General features: G+C 34.7%; 1 long non-coding RNA gene across 1 annotated transcript; it reads left to right on the forward strand.

Annotated features, from left to right (window-relative positions):
- Positions 1-2,017: 2,017 nt before the first annotated feature.
- On the forward strand, positions 2,018-8,482 carry LOC140845489 (uncharacterized). The gene is made up of 3 exons (XR_012124283.1): positions 2,018-2,148; positions 7,722-7,792; positions 8,399-8,482. It is a non-coding gene; the product is annotated as an uncharacterized lncRNA (long non-coding RNA).
- Positions 8,483-14,206: the final 5,724 nt, after the last annotated feature.

Here is a 14,206-nt window from a genome sequence, read left to right on the forward strand (position 1 = left end):
TGTGCTGTGCTCAGGAGCACGGCAGGACAATCAAAGATCTTCCAGTCTGTTAAGAGAGCAGTTCTTATGTCATTTTCAAGACCCTGAAAATGAAGTTCTTGCTCATGGGAAGGTGTAGTTTTATGAATAAAAAATTACTTTGTGAGTCTCACATGAAACCAATTTCCAAACACTAGCTCAGATGTTTAGTTATAGTAGTTACACATCATAAACTGTACCAATCATCTTAATAACTTCTAGTCAATCACACTAAACAAGTTTTTGTAATACCCATTTCTGCTGCTAGCATAGGTATAATCGAGTTCACATCTTCACATTTAGATCAATAGCACCTGGAAAATTGGACTCTCAATGAAGAAATTTCGTAATTATACAAAACATGTTCTGCCCTGTTGAATTCCTTCATAAGGTCATTAAGAAAAAGAAAAGCAACTTGGCAATCAAATGGCCATTCTTACCACTGCCACTGCACCACATCACTATAACCATGATTTCTTTATTTCTTGTTCATAATTAGGGAAATTTTGCCCCATTCCATCTTTTTTTTTCTTTTTCCTAAGTAATGCCAAGTTGTTACAAATTGGTTAGTTTTTGTTTACATTTTCACAGTTGAACTTAGCACAGTTTGGTTGTGCCCTTTGGCTTTCTATGTTGGCAATTTGCTCTATGATTTCAACATCTTATTGGGTGTGACTTGGGAAGCAGAAGGCGTATATTAATTCACATATACTATAAAGAACATGGACTTTAAAATAGAGTAATAAGAACTCTAATCCTAATTTTGGCACTTACTAGCTCTGTGACCTTAGGCAAGTCACTAATTCTCTTGAAACATCAGATTCTTCCATTTTAAAATAAGAATATAAAAACCTGACTTTATCTGACAGAAGTCACGACAGTTCTTGAAATGTAGTTGAAATACAAAAATTTTAGAAAGTGAAAGTGTAAATATATTTCTGCATGAAAACATTATACTTAAAGACAAGTTAAAAATATCAGACTAGCCGGTAGGTTTGCAAAATTGATAGGAATTTTTAAAAGTTAGTTAATTCTACAAAATGTATTTTGTGTACCTGTCAAGTTTGGGGTCTGGCTTGCCTGTGGAGAGTTAGATCAGAGTCCAGAGCTGCCAATGGGACCAGTTTGTATGATGACTCCCTAAGGCAATGCAACCACCAGGCCCTCTACCAGGCACTTTGTACATGACCCGCAAAACATCACTTTGAGATGAATCCTTGGCTGCTTATCCAAGTCCTAGTCTATTACAACTTCATGCTGTGTTTTTATTCCTGGTTGAACAGACCTTCACAGTATTTCATCAAATCTAGGATATCTATAAAACATACCATTATTTTACATACCACTAAGAAAAATTAAAAAGCAGCCAATTAAACTATGACCCACACTTTTTCCTCTTAGAATTTTAATTTTATGTATACTAATAGAGCCCATTTAGATTTATTTGGGATCATATATTACTCTTATCCATATATAAAAAGGAAAACATAAGCAAAAAAGATAGGCCAAAGCATTTGAAAACCTTTTTCATATTTTGAATACAACTCTACTAAATCATGTTTTGTATAAAATTGTTAAAGTCTGTATTTTTCCACATAATAACATCATCTGTGCTATTAAGAATATTGATGTTGCAACATCTACAATATGAATGCTACCTACCCAACAGCAATTTTAATTTTTTTAAAACACCCAATTGAGACATAAAAATATGAAAAAGTGTACATCTTAGAATCAGTGAAATGCAGGTCTCACTGAGTAAGCTGTAAGTCTTTAGGTAGAACTCCTTTGCTACATCATAGAAGTTGATATCAGTTTTAGAGTATGGGAAGGTAGTTTTTTATTCATTTGTATTTTGTCCAAATTATTTTTTCTTCCTTCCTCTAGAATTATTGCTTTGTCCCTGACTCTTAAATTCCAAGAAACAGAAAGTTGGCCACAGTAGCCAAGCTAAATAGAATTGGTTTTTCTCCCATAACAATGAAGTCTCAGGGTTAGGCACCACAGTGCTAGCAAAGATCCACACTGCACTTTCTCTTCATGGCTGAACTGCTGGCACATCCTTATGTGCTGCAAGATGGCTGATGCATTATGGCCACATTCCCAAGAGGAATCAGAGAAAAAATTAAGGTAAGGACGAAAAGCATTTGGAAGTGTAAGGACTATTTCAAATAATGGATTTCTTCTTACATCTCACTGGTTAACACCCAGTGACCAAACCAAATTTCAAAAAAGTTTAAGGAAAGAAATACTTTTAAACTAGGAACATTTCTTCTCTGATTATATTGGGGTTTCCTCGGTAAGGAAAAAAAGGGATAGCCATTAGCAGGAAAGTAGTTCTCCCTGCTCCCACTCTCTGGCTTAGAAAGTTTAAAAGTATGAGGAGATATGCTTGCAATATGCACATGAAGTCTACAGTTTTTGCTTTATTTTATCTATTGTAGTTGGGAAGGATTTTACTGGAATTAAGTTTCTTAGGTAATGTGACTAATATAATGTATATCCTTCTCTTCATAAAAAGCATTAGCTCTAACATAAAAATAAATGAAATATGTCAAAATACTTAAGAATTAAAGTGACATAATAATACAGTAGTATTCTAATCCAGAGCAATGCATTATACATTACAAGCATTTAATGAATGTGTATAGAATGACTTAGTAAACATTTTCATCACTTTTCAAAAGATTACATTTCTGTATTTTTTTCTTAGATTCAGGGGAGTGGGGATTCTCTGGAGTGCCATAACAATCCTTTACATGTGGAATAACATTTAATACCAAGAACTTTCTGTCACATTCCAACTTTAACTTCCAAACAGTTATGTTATAAAAGGTATTCATTCATATCTTAATCATAGATTGGTATAATTATTCCACTAGCAAAGCAAACATGTCCACTGACATTACAGTTCAAATTTGTATAAAAGTCTTGCTCTGCAATGTTTAATTTGCTCTTCCCATCTCACCCTCACTTTTTCTCAGCATTTTCCTCTTCTTACCAATTCTTCTCTTGAAGAATATATATATACTTTCACAAATATATGTGGATTTCGCTATTTTCTTAGGAAATGATCACCCCAATATTATGATTCCTCGCTGGCCGGGCCTGCAGGCCACTGTCCTCCTCTCCTTGCCGCCTCCTGCTGCCTCGGTTCTCCAGGCCTTGCTCCCGTAAGGCTCAGGAAGGAAGTAGATTTGGTTATGACCCTTCCTCCCTGCATCCTTCTCTAGGAAAATACTGTCTCAACAACCATATAATTCTACATAGTTTTAATCAGGAGTTGTTACATAGGCTATTCCACTAATGTCTGTTTTATACTGTTGCTTAGATCTTTTATAGACAATTGCTAATTATTATAATACTCTGACTCAAGTCCATCCATTTCTATTTCACAGCTACTATTCAGATTTGATAGATCTTACTATAGTACATTCCTGTGGGTTTTGTTTGTTTTTTCTGTTTTGTAAAACTGTTGAGGTCCTTCATGTTTATACTAGCCTATATAATCTATATTATTTTTTTATCTCCATTAGATTTATTTCCTCCCTGCTAGGAATAGGAAATGTATCTAAATAATCCAAGTAGTTCTAGAGTTCAGCAGAATATTTCATATAGAAATGTACAATAAATGTTTGTTGGGTGAATGAATGGTTCTTCTACCCAAATTTTCTATAATTCCCCCTTCTGATTAATAAAAAATGTTTTAAGTGATGCACCTATTTCGCTAGTCATTTGACATGAGTCACACTGTATGGTATTAAGGGACAGGGCTATATCCACTGATTTCAAAGTTAAGGAAAACACGGTGTTCCCTGAGGCCAGTAAGAAAGGCAATTGTGATTAGTGGGAACCCAAAGGAACTAACAGGCTCCTGGGAAATGTTGGTGTTCTAAATACCAGCAACCCCTCCCTATACCAGGATTTGTCCTCTATTTTGAAACTTTCAATCTAATAACTTTGTATTATTATGAGAGCTAGGGAGATTCCTATAGAGCATTTTGGATAGAATAACAGAAAAAAGAACAACTCTGGCCAGAGGAGCTTACATTCTAAAAGGCTGTGAAGCCAATAAAACAAGCAATTATAATACAGTGTAGTATGTGACATGATAATAATATGCTCAAAGTAAGGGTCTTTCTTTGATACTTTCAAGACTGGCATTTTTTTTTTTTGTCTCTCCTTTGTAAGGCTCTACAGTTTGCTCTTTGTTGTGCTAAAATTACAGAATTTTAGAACTTTAAATACTGCCTCCTGTTATAACAAACCTGTCTATGTCTGCCATGTGAAACATTCTGTGGTTTGCCAGAGAATCCTCAAAGCTATAGGATTAAATGATTCATTTCCCTAGAGCTTCAATTCTACTAAATTTTAAGGGTAATGACTTTCTTTTAATTTTAAAGTTATCACTAAAATATTATGAAGTAGAATGCAAAATTAATGATCAAATTTTATACTGTTCTTGGAGAATTCAAAGACATTCTACATTTAAAGCAAGGGTCTTTGATTCTATCCCCAGACCCTCAGGAGTAATAAATGCTTAGTGGAATATATTGAGAAGTCCTGATTAAAAACTATAAGTGATATTGGCATACATGCCACCATCTCCTTCTTAAAGCTATAAAGTGTAAGTATACATGCATATCAAAGAACACATATAACACATAGGTAAGATGTCAGTGATAATAATACAGTGAAATACCACATTACCACTGACATTCCATGCATCCCATCCTGTTTTCTGCACATTTACCATGAAATTTTTGTCTATCATTCTGTTTTTGTTCAGTATGTTTATGACATGTATAGGTATCTCTAATCAATATATTGTTTTTTGCATGAATAGCATATTTGAAAACGTTTTATCAAGGTACTCACACTATACTTATCTTGATGCAAATAGAATTTTTACTCATATTGATACTCATAGTTCTTGTTTATTGCTTTTCACAGCTGTATAATTGACTCTGTGAAAAAGATAAAAAATGTTTTATATATTTTCATGTCAATTAACTTTTAGTCATTTCCATTTATTTTTACATTCTGCTATAAATATTACTGTACATATTTCCTAGTACACATGGGTAGAAATTACTCTATTTATTTAGAGTGATTTTCTGGGTCATAGGATACACATATTTTTAATTCTACCAAGCAATGCCGAATCATTTCCCAAACTGTTTATACTATTTCCTGTCCAAAACACATGAGTTCTTATTGCTTCAGATCCTTTACAACATTCATTATTGTTTGCCTTTTTAATTTTTGCCAATCCTTAGAGTTGAAAATGGTATCTGATTAAAAGTTCAACTTGCACTTCCTGAGTGTCTTATAAGGTTGAGTTTTTTTTTCATGTCTATTGGCTTTTGAGTTTCCTCTTCTGTGAAATTACTGTTCAGGTAGTTTTCCCACCATATTTCTATTGTGTTGTTTATCTTTTTCTTATTGATTATCAAGAGTTTTGGTTATATAACTCATTTGGTTAAATGTGCTGTGTAGACAATCTGTGTTTTTTATGACTTCTTATGAAAGTAGTTCTTACATTTAATATATTCAATTTATCAATCTTTTAATTGTGATTTGCACTTTTGGGTTCTTATCTAAAAAAAATCTGTTCCTATTTCTAAGTAGGAATAAAAATAAGCAATTGTTTCTCCTTTGAGAAATAATTATCATAACAAATAAAAGGTCCACTGTTTGATTTTCATTTAACAAACTAGCCTGAATAACCAATACTATCTAGGTTATCTATACAAATTTGAACCCTCAAAGTTAATAGATTGCTTCTTAGTTGTAGTGGATTGCAAAAATGATCAGAAATTCCTCCATTCTCTACAAATACCCTTCCTTACAGTATGGCATTGCTGCCCCTGCCATCATGAGATGGTGTCTACCTTTCCACTCCTTGCATCTGGGAATGGCTTTGGTCAAAGGGACTTTAGCAAATGAATGCAAGCAGAGGACTGAAAGTTGCTTATGCCTTTGGAGCTTGCACTTTTGCTTTTGCTTTATGGAACTCAGAGATATCTGTGAAAGGAAGTGGTGGCTAACCTGTTAGATGAAAGACCATGTGAATCAGAAACAGTTCATGCTGGTGAGACCATCTAGGCCACACAGTTAAGCCAGCCAGACCAAAAGTACTCATCTAACCCACAGAATCATGAGGAAGAGTAAATGTTTGTTGATGAAACAACTAAGTGTTTCTTGATTTGTTATGCAGCAAAAGCTAACTCGTACAATTTTACACAATACTCATTTCTACTTACACTAATTATTTTCTTTGCTTATGAGGTCAGAAACTGCTAGTGCCAATAATTCATTCTCTCCTTCTTTAAGTAGTAGCTCTTTCTGCGTCTGGATACATAGCTAGCTACGGATACCATTTTCCACCTATGTAAGGCTGTAACAAGATTTAGGCCAATAGAATATGAGTAATAATGAAAAATACAACTTCAGGGTTGTCTTCTTAAATACAGCCTATTTGCATTGGACTGTCTCCTTTCTCCTCCACCCTACCTTCTTTGGGGGGAATGTAGGTATAACATAGCTCATCTTTAAGCAGGAAGAAGAAACACCTCATAGGTTATTATTAACTCATCATAGACTACTCACCTGATTTTAAACTGTTCTTTTAAAATATATGTCTACCATGTTAAAGCTTCTCTGTTGGACTTCTTTATTATAACAAATTAATCTGTACTAATATTACCAAGGGTCAGTTGTGTTTGTCCTGAAACTTATTTATGAAAACAATTGTATCTGTTATTTTAATTACATGATTTTTTAAAATATTATTTAAACAATGAAAATATGAGTATGAAATTAAAAGAAATTGTTTCTATGAAAACTAACTTGAATAGTTGAGGACAATTCAGTAAAAGCAAGTCACTAAAAGCTGTGTGAATGAGACCACTGGCAGGGAGAAAATGATCAAAATCTCAAGAATTCCCTCAGAGTGCTTCACCAATGTCTACAAATTCTCCATTTACTTAAAAAAAAATGAACATTGTAGGGATGATATATGTGGGATTTAAAGGAAAATAAAAATAAAAATAACTCTGAGCTACAATCAGTGCCATATATTTAAAGAAAAGAACTTGACACAAGATTATAAATGTAGCAAATAAAAATAAATGAGTATGCTTTAAGATAATATAGAATATCTAAAGGACCTCTTTTTTTTAATTCCCTGCTTTAGCTGTTTTTATTTTTTTAATGAACCAAACCAATACTGGTCCCAATTAGATTAGTTAAGAGGGCTTCTAACTATAATCCTTTCATGCATGAGTTTATTATTCCAGGGTGAAGTGAAATAACACCAAGACTCAAAACAAAAATGGAAGTGATTAAGATGATAAAACTTAGATACAGCATGTTCCTTCCAAAGGAGAGTTACTACTTGACTCCAGTGAACTGTTGCCATGTGGAATTCAACCAAAATTTCCTCATAATTCCATTTTGGGGAAACTAGAAATTGGTGTGTGTGTGTGTGTGAAAGAGAGAGAGAGAGAGAGAGAGAGTGAAAGAGAGAGAGAAATCTGTGGATTTAAATGTCAGCAACTATAGCAGAGCCTGCTAGCCATCTATCATTCTCCTTTTAAGTAAGACTACATTTCCTAACCTCCTTTGCATTTAGCTGGGGCTACGACTAGTGTCCAGCCAATGGCAAGTATGCAAAAATAACTAATGTGTTTTCTTTCCAGGCCTATAAAATGTCATAAGATCATACCCCCTTCCACTGCCTGGGATGTTGATAACCAAAGCATCCATATAGGTATGTATTGAAGATGAGAGAGTTGCTTTCACCCTGAGTCCCTGAAACTTCATGCATAGAGTCCTCCCTTGGAACATAGGGATATCAAGTCTGGACTCAGTGAAAAATAAACTTCAACTGCAGTTGAGCCATTGCATTTTCAATCTATTGGTTATACTGGTTTAGTCAACACTAACCACTATAGCTACCGATTTTAGAAAGTATGCAGGGCAGGATTCAGTCTTCTGAGCCCCCATTTTGGAACCTGCCTTTAAGAATCTTCATACTTTCATCTCCCCTTTCATAAAATGCCAGGGTTTTCTTTGCATGTCTCTCCTAGCATAGTCCTTTTTGAAGACAATGATAGAATAATTATTATTTCTTTCCATTTTTCATTTTACCCTCCTCCAGCCTGTCCTTTTTGTCTCTATTTGTTCTGTCCCAGTCATTAGCTTTTCTTTTTAGCTTTTCGTTTAGCTTGCTTTTTTTCTGAAGTTCAATTGTGCTAGTGTAAAATGATTGTGTGTGTGTGTGTGTGTGTGTGTGTGTGTGTGTGTCCAAACTTATTACATCCATATTTGCACAGTTTGGATTTCTTGACTCTTTCATTTTCATTTTTTTTCACAGAGCTTTTCACGATTTATAGCCATATTCCTCAGCACTTTGGCTTCCTGGTCCTCAGCACTAATAAATATTTTAAAATAAATGGACCTGAAAGAGACAGTGTTCTTATCATGACGGTTGGCAGGGACCTGAGGTAATGGTATTTACATGGTGACAGGAATGCAGGCCTCACCTCTCTTCCTATTTCTCCACTCCTCTTTTGCCCTCTTTCCTCACATATTCATTTACATTACTGGAAACTTTTCTCTGACAAATGCTAAAAATAAAATAGTAATTTTTAAAATAGATTTTTCAATGTAGTTCTTTGTAAAATGTGCCAGTCATCCAAGAGGGGCCTAACTGTCACAACTACGCCTCTTGCTGTATATCAGGCACCATTCCAAATGATTTACATGTATATGATTCTATAAGATTCACAACAAATCTGAGATTGGTACCTTTATTATTATTGCCCCATTTTACAGGTGAAGAAACTGAGGTATAAAATTCTCTTGAAATACACTCATTTTTGGCAGACATCTACAAAACAAATGTATTAATGTCCTTGTCTAACATTTAGGTGCTCTAGCTATAATAGTTCCAAATTCCTGAATCTTTAAAAATACCTCATTTAATATTATATAGACACAATATCTAGATATTTGATGGTATTTTTCATTTTCATACAGAAGGTTTAGTTGTTATGTAGATAATCTTAATTGTGGTCATTTGCGGGGAAAAAACACATAGACTTCTATTGATCTGAATATTGAATATGAACATTAAAGCTGACCTTTAAAATTTATTTAAAGTAATGTGCTGAGATTCATGAAACACAGAGACTGAGATCTCAAAATCCTCCCATAACTGAGAGTGTTCTTATCCTTAGGGAGGTGTAAACAGTTTGGTCTCAGGAATTATTTTTAAAGTACTAGTCATCTTTTGTTTTGAAACTCAGCATAAAATAGTATTTATATCCTCCTTCTCCAACAGGGTACAGCTAGTAGAAAAGGAATAAGGTAACATCATGTGCTTATCAAACCAGTGAAGTAAGGAAACTCATGAAAGAATCATTTGAGATTAAAATTCGGCTATAATACTATCCCTCACATTTCTCCAATACTAATGTTATATATGTGCACACAAAGTAGAACAAGAATTGTGGCAATTATCTAGATAACTTAGACTAAGGACCATTTTTACTGATTATAATCCACACAATTATAATTTCTTTTTGGTTTGGCTGGAATTATTCAGGCAGCTGCCTCAGTTTTTTCCTTCACTTTCCAGCTACAGAGACAATTTGAAGTAAAAGGAAAAAACATAGTTGGAGTTTTAAATGCACAGCTCACATTTTATTCAAAACATGATGCTTGATAGACAGGAGAAGTCACTTCAAGAGATAGATCATTCTACAATGACCAAAATCAAATGCATTTATAGTCTTCTGATAGAAGAATGACCTAGTCAAATCCTATTTCACATTCATAATGTTCTGTTTTTATCCAATGTTCCAAAGTAAGGCAAAGAAAAATATTGAAGATTTACTAGGTCAAGGACTATAAATAGCAGTATGTTAGAGTTCATTTCATTTATTTTTTCTTAAAGAGTCCTTTATGTGGCAGATATCATTTTATCTATTTTGCAGGGAGGTATAGTCAAGTTCAAAAAAAGAAAAGAAATTTTCCCAAGCCAAGTTTTAGTATACAGAAAGTTAATTGTCCCTTTTATATCAAACCCTGTAGTCTATCCACTACAGGGACACAAATGAAAAAAAATTTCTGAGCAAGAAATTGAAAAGAAACACCTTTTAGTGGTTTTCTCTTTTTAGTGGAATAGCCTATAAAGAATAGGAAATCTCTAAATTAGTAATATCAAAACCATTTAAAAACATTTAAGTTCTGCCCCTCAAATCTTGCTAGCAAGTTGGAAGTCTTAACTACTTTAGAAGGTCAATTAGTTTGGCTCAGCAGATCAAAGGGAAATGAAGGGAGAAAAAAAGAAAGGATAATAAAATTATATTTGAGAATGCTTATACTTCATAAAATCAGTTAAATCTAACAGATTGTTATTGTTGTTCCCATTTTGTACTAGGCACAAATAAATAACATCATAATATAATAGAATGAGTCTGGTGCTTGAATGATTCTTTGAATTAGGGACTTAATAAAGGCCTAATCCTCACTATGGAATGTACTATATAGTTGTCTAAACAGTTCAATTAAGCATAAGTACTTAAAATGTAAATTCCAACTAACGTGGAGATGAGATCCCAAAATGGTTCTGAAATTAAGATCCAGGATATTGGATTCTCACCAATATCTCTTTGAATATTGGTCTCTCACCATGAGCGGTCTTGTGATCCTATTAATCAGAGAAGCAGATCAGAAACTTGGAAGACATTATCCAGTTACACCTGTCTGATCCCGTCTTGGTTCTTTAGAATCTGATTCCTGAAGAATAGGGCTAGAAAATATGTATCTTGCAAATTTTCCACATGTGACTTCATGCCCATCTTGGTTAAGAATTTATGGATGATGTGTCAACCTGGATTTGCTAGAGAGTCAGTGTCCTCCATGATTCTGGTCCAGATATTCCTCTTTTTAACTGCATATGTACTGCTTTTTTTACACTGGTTCTATGTCATTGGCCACATCCCAAGCTCTCCAGTTCTGATGGGCTGTTTTTTCCCTCACATCTTCCCAGTCCTCCCTTCATGCTCCCTTATTGATCACTGTGATGACCAGGAGGGACTCCAATACGTAATGAATGGTCTCTGATATTTATATTATCACTAAAACACTTGGGCAGCTGAACTTAAAACTCACTTGATTCTTTCTAATAATGCCATACCAAGAAAGAGTTTCTATGAAGATATAACAGAAGTTTTTTTATGGCCCTGGGGGACAAAATCAGCTCTCATGATAATTTAAAATGTTTACAGATAAATATCGTTGTAGCTCTGTATATCTTTAGGTTTCTGGATTTGCACTTATTTGTCTTTGAGATTAGAACTAGAGATTTGCTTTATTTTGTTAGGAATTATGGCTGTAGCCTACTAACTGTAGTTCAGGCCACGTATAGACAGAAGAATAGTACCCATATTTTTAAATGTCTATAAAAGGACATCAGGTCTATACTCTGGTTTGTTGATAGACACAGCATTTAGAGTGACCCTTAATCAACCACAGGAGACATCTGCCCTTCATATTCTTTCCAGAGTGCAGCTCCAGATACTCTGCTGTGTAACGAGTTATTTCATAAGGAACTTATTACAAACCATACTAAAACACTTAGGGAAGATTTTCTGAAGGGCATGCAATCCCCTTATATATATGTGTGTATATATATATATATATGTATGTATGCATGTATGTATATAAAATAAAAATTTTCTTGGGTCAAGCCAGACTTTCAGAGGCTACACATTTACACCACACTTTTGCTCTTAGTAGGATTCCTCATACTGAGTTGCACTTCAGGTTGTGCTATCAAGCATGTACTTGGCTTCTTCTAACAATGACAGAAGTCAGTGATTCTCTCAGGGTAGCTTAAGCAGTATAAACAAATCCATGTCTTTCAGGAAGAACAGAACTACAGTAGAGTCGGGCCTGGGAAAACCTGCTCTGTCATTCAGAAACCACCACAGTTCAATGATCAGCTCTCAAACCCCACCTAATCAGCAAGAGCTTATTGATTGCACCATTTCTTTCCCTAAGAAACCATCACTTCATCCTTTGGTCTGTGGTCCTTTCCACTCTGTCCTATTCATCTTTGCTGACTCTTGGCCTTTGTGACTTGACTTTTCTCCCTGTGCCCTTTGGTCCCTGTGTACACTTCCATGTAATCACCTCCCTCTGTGTATGTCTTATTTTTAAATGCTCCAAAAGAAAACATCCAATTGTTTCCTCCCAATTTCAACCATCTTTTCTGAGCAAAGCTTTTTTGTCAGACGGCCTCATAGGCCACTAGCCAGTTTGTAAACACTTGTTACCCTTGAGTCAAGTGTAACTAATTGGTCTCCCATCCCCAGGTCAATTAACTGCGGCCATAATGTTTATAAATGTCAAATTTGGGTTAGTGTGTGTGTGTGTTTGTGTGTGTGTGTGTGTGTGTGTGTGTTGGAAGGGAGGCTATATAGTACAGAGAATAGCTCTTTGTGGTGAAGTCCATGATAGCTACTTACTTTTCTTCAGAGATCTGTGGCCATTGTAAGCCCTTTTAATCTTAATCTGTCCTCTTTTACACTGAAGATAGAATACAAAATATTTATAAAAGACTTGATATTGCATTTATTTTAGGAATGGTGCTGAGAATGTACCAGGTAGCCTTTATGCAAATTCAGAAGGGAAATTTCTCTTCCATCTCAATACAAGCAAAAGCTTTCTTTATCACTACTTTCTGTTGGTTCTGCTCTTATGTATACCACAGATTTTGTAAACAGCACTGTTTGAGCTGTAAATAAAAAAATGCAAGGTTAAATTTGGGGATCATTTCTGGCTACAGCACAGGATTTTATGGTCTATACCTATAGCCCACCCTGCCAACACTTTCATCTGATTTTCTTTTCCTGTTCATCCTCACTTATTTTATTTTTATCTTTTATTATGTGTGACTATCAAAGCTACATCAAATCTTAATTTCAACAGAGAGAATATATAAAAAATGACAAAGCTATAATTATCTATTAACAATTGCTTTGCTAAACTATGAATTTTTCAAGAAAAGCAATCATATTGTCATCTTTTTATGTATATAGAGTTTAGTCCAGTTCTGATCCACATGAGTATGTATTAAAAGTTTGTTGAATGAATGAATGATTCAATGGTTTTTACCAAAATCCTGGGCAGTGATAAATTTCACTCTGCAAATATTGAGTAAAATATGCACTTGGAAATAAGATTATTTTAAGGAAAGTGGCATATTTATGATACATTTGTGATAACAGTATTGTCAAATCTCAAAGTCTGATTCATCATAGCTACAATATCTCTCTTCTTTCATTAAGCAGCACTACTATAGTCACTAATAGCATGAAACTGAGATCCATTTAAGCACATGAAGTTTAGGGGAAAAAAACATGAATTGCAGTGAAGACCAAAGCCAATACTTTAAAAGCAAATTGCAAATTCCTTTAGTAATCATTTTGGCATTACTATTCATCATTGTGACCTGCCTCTGAATGAAGTTGTATTTTCGTGTCAGTGTCCTTTGAAATATATAATTCCATAAGCATTTCATTGTGGTGAAAGCTTCTGTGTCCGACCAAACAGAGAAAACACTGTATCACAAGTTACTTATGGCAAGTTTCTGGCAACTACTTAAAGCGGTCAAATAAGAATGTAGTGTAATTCAAAGACTGGGTAATACACATGAGAGAAAAACAAGGCTGGACTGAACATTAGTAAACTCAGCATTATTACTGAATGCAGCCCTGCAGTGGTTTAGAAGGAATGCATTGCACTAGCACCATGCAACAGCTAATTGATATGTGTGACTGCTTACATTAAAGTAAAAACCTTAGCTGTGTGAGACATTAGGAAATCTGACATGAGGATGTTGCTTCGTGTTTCTGGAAGGATAAAGAGTTAGCCAGGGATTTCTTTTCATTAGTCAAGGGAGCCCAGGCACTCCCTCAGTGTCCAAGGGCCTGCTCCTGTGTGCATCCTGTGCAGTGTCACCAGGGACAACGTACTGCACTATGTTCAAAGGCTGCCTGGAGAGAAGAGAAAGCCTTTCCCATTGTAGTTCCCCCAGTTGCCCAGCTCTGAACGCCTTCTTATACTCAAAGATAAAAGCCCTTGACATTTTTTACTTAAAACTGAAGTGCAA

This window comes from Manis javanica, chromosome 13, assembly GCF_040802235.1.
Source record: "Manis javanica isolate MJ-LG chromosome 13, MJ_LKY, whole genome shotgun sequence".
Lineage (NCBI taxonomy): Eukaryota > Metazoa > Chordata > Mammalia > Pholidota > Manidae > Manis > Manis javanica.